General features: G+C 40.6%; 1 pseudogene; it reads right to left on the bottom strand.

The window, feature by feature from the left end:
* Positions 1-1,792: 1,792 nt before the first annotated feature.
* LOC145415520 (5S ribosomal RNA) lies at positions 1,793-1,905 on the bottom strand (annotated as a pseudogene).
* Between the last annotated feature and the right edge of the window lie 1,861 nt (positions 1,906-3,766).

Below are 3,766 nucleotides of genomic sequence, written 5' to 3'. Positions count from 1 at the left end.
TTCTAGGATGAATGAGGAAGAGCCAAGCAGTATGAAGGTCTTCTTGGTGTTACTGGTCACAGAACTTGAAATTCCATTCTGATTCAGTGCTGTTGCCTGAAGTTCAACTGATGCTTTCTTTAGTTGATCCAAAATTTGCTTCCTTCATCATTGTGAGCCATCACCATTTTTCGCTTCTCTTTAGGGTCAACAGTTTAATAATAATAAATAAAAAAAAGCCAATCCAGCTAAATGCTCTGACAAATTCCACAAGTGTCGACCAAATGGTTTGAAGCAGGCTTGTGAGATGACCTTATCAGGGTACAGTGACAGTTCCTGGAGATGCCTCAGATTGTTTGCTAGAGCTACAGTAGAGCTGCTTTTGTTGCCATGAACCATTATTTCAGGTGCTGCTTCATGATGAACACAACAAACAGCTTCAGTGCTCTACCTTGCTTCAGAGTGAAGCTTGTCTGATAATGGAAATGATAGACTTTGATGCTGTATAAAACTTAGCTCTTCGTCTGGCATGGTGGCACGCACCAGGCTGCTGAAACCGTGTTCCACGGGGCGGTACACCACCCAAGACAACAATGAACAGTTCTAGTAGTTCTCGATAATCATTTCGAGGTCGGCTTTCTTGCACCTGTTCCACACAAAATACTATGAGCTCATCACATTGCTCACTATCAGTCACCAGTATTTCCTCATTGCCATTCAAGGTCTGGAAGCGTGTTGTGTTAGTACCATTCCACTTGGCTTTGAACTGCTTGAATATGTGAACGTGACCAGAGGATGGTCTGAGACAAATGGCGAAGGCCTTTGGAACAAAGATCTAAAAAAATTGATGCCGACAAGCCAGGTGGAGGAGATCCTTGTGCAACTGTTGTTGAATATGGGTGCATGCCCCTGTCCACAATCCGGTATTGCTGGCAGTGGTCTCGAATGTCATTCCTACCACACGTTCATATATACCACAGCCGTTCAAGGTTTCAGTGATGACATTGACCATGTCTTTTCCTGTTCCTGATTCCAAACTGGGTACATTGTAAAGATTTGAAATTCCATCACCTGAGACAAGAACTGGAAGGAGTTCAGTGACATCTGCTTCTGTTACATCGGGAATTAGTTTTCCATCCCAGTGCACTAGAAGTGACACAGTTGGATGGAATGATTCCTTCAGCCATTGTGCGGATTCCCTCTGACACTTGATTCGATCTCGGCGGATACTTTGCCTGTAATCCTCACACACACACACATTGTTGGATATTGATCACAGGCAGAAATGGTCACAGAAAGCAGATGGACTGCAGTACGGTCTGAAGTCTTGGTCCAATCTAAAGCAACAGCAACTGGAGAAGTGGCAACTGTTTTTTGTGCTTGTTGGCGTTTCAGAGGAGGAGCTGCAGCCGAAAAGGAAGGACCTGCTATGTCTGTATAATCGTCACCTGTTGCGTCTTCATCACTAGTTGGGCTTTCCTCTAGCTCCACTATTTCCTTTCTTACTGCTCGATGACACTCCTCACGCTCTCTCCTCTTCTATTCAGTCTGTTGTCTCTCTCACTGTCTTCGTTCTTTCCGGTGGAGTTTGACGTCAATACCCAGTATAGAGTCTCACCTCCCTTTCTCCCTCTAAGCCACAAGAAACTCCTTATCCTCACGAATTTTTATGAGGTCGAAGGTATTCGTGTCATCATCATCATCATCATTGTCAGACGCCATGTATCCCAAACGGGGTGGCCAAGGGCTTAGAGTTAATTGTTTTACAGGGAGGGGCACTAATCCTCCACCAACCCCACTTGACACGTAGGGATGCCAACAGCATCTGGTGTTCCCAGGCGGTCACCCATCCAAGTACTAACCAGACCCAACGTTGCTTAACTTCGCTGATCGGACGGGAAGCAGTGTACTCAACGTGGCAATGGCAAAAAGATCATTCATCTGTTCTTGGAAGTATTATCTCTTCATCTCCTCTCTTTCTGTATTCCGGCTCTTACTCTTCTCCAACTTTCTCCATTCTTTATAAAGACATTCGATTTTGAGGATACGATTCCGTGGCTCAGATGCAAGAATGCGACTCTCTCCCAGAATCCCCCTAGTTCCTCAGACAGAACACATGCTGAATCCCTCAGTGTTTGTGTCGCTCTTCGCATCAAGTAGAAAAGTCACCCTAACAATTCCCCAGGAGAAGGTAACTTACTTCCACGTAGTCTTTCACTTGGTTGGGCAACAAGCCAAATCTTGGTTTTGCTCCTGCTTTTCGTCACTGGCTTTAACAATTTCACTTCAGTCATGGTAAATAAGTGCATAATAATAACTGAAAAGGTAAATCCCTGAAAGAAAAAAAAATACAGGTATTACTAGAATGTAGCCTCTGGTGAATTGCTATAGTCATAAAGCTCTTTTATTTTTCAGATACCAAAAAAATATCTCAACAATGACTTTGCTTATTACTGTAGGCTCAGACTTTGGGTAAGATGCGACACCAGTAAATATCATCTATTTCGGCTAAAATTTGGTGTCTCAAGAGTTTACACCTAAACTCACAGTTTACAGTTACAGAAAACAAAATATTCCAGAATTAATTTTCCCCCCCTTAGTAATAGGGACCACCCAAAAAGAAAAAATATATATATATATATATATATATATATATATATATATATATATATCAGTATGTTGCTCATATCACAGACTTTATTTATATAAATAAGTAAATATACATATATACAGTATCTGTATGTTAATTTATCTACCTATCTATCTATATATCAATATATACAGAACATGGTGTGTGTGTGTGTGTGTGTGTGTGTGTGTGTGTGTGTTTACAAAAACACATAAGAACATAAGAATAGAGGATAATTGCAGTAGGCCAGTTGGCCCAGACTAGGCATATCCTATATGGAAACTATATCCCGAAGAAGTTATCCTGTGTGTAGCGGTATATGCGCACTTTTTAATAGAGTTGTCCTTGTTAGAAAGCAGAGGAATTTACCAGAGAATGTATAATGCTGGTTAAAAGTGGTTTAATAACCAAGGTATTTGCTCTAGTTTTCTGTTAATAGTCTTCATTATTAATAAGTTAAATTCTACTGCGTTTAAATTTTCATGGACAATTATAACGTAGAAAGTGTATAAATTTCCTGTAATTATAGGTATATCCATGACCATATTGCACATGTGTGGTATGGTGGTGTGGAAAAAGGAATAAGGCTTTATGTATCTTAACACTGATCATATAAATATATAGCTTAAGTTAGACATTCATGGAAATTTCATGAAGGTATTCATTGCCTCTACGTAATAGTAATTAAATAATATTTGGCATCTCTGAATCCAATGAAGCAGAAAGAGATAAACAATATTTAGTTTTAGTTGAAGACAGGAGAGCTCTGTATGTACTGCACTGAAGGATACTTGGATTTGACCCACGCAACCCAACTAAAAGTCCATGCTCGTCATTAACTGTCATTTCGACTTATCTAGCTAGGTATCCTTTAAGATTTGACCAGATCAAGGGTAGCTAGCTAGGATAAAGGAGATAATAATAGGTGAGTTAGGGTATCAGTTTATACCCCACACATTAAAAGAGACAACTATGACTTTAATTATAACATTTGTTATCTTGATAGAAGATTACCCTCAGAATTTCTGACATTTTGGTGTCCCAAGAGAGGAGCACAGATGTGTGCAGAGGCTTTAAGGCCCTATTCACACTACAGAGACGGTCACGCTCCAGTCATGCTCCACTCTCGCTCCGCTCACGGTGCTGGTGCATTCACAT

The sequence above is a fragment of the Coenobita brevimanus genome, chromosome 102 (assembly GCF_032717465.1).
Source record: "Coenobita brevimanus isolate Jiangsu-jjx chromosome 102, ASM3271746v2, whole genome shotgun sequence".
Classification (NCBI taxonomy): domain Eukaryota; kingdom Metazoa; phylum Arthropoda; class Malacostraca; order Decapoda; family Coenobitidae; genus Coenobita; species Coenobita brevimanus.
This window is presented reverse-complemented; position numbering and strand designations above follow the sequence as displayed.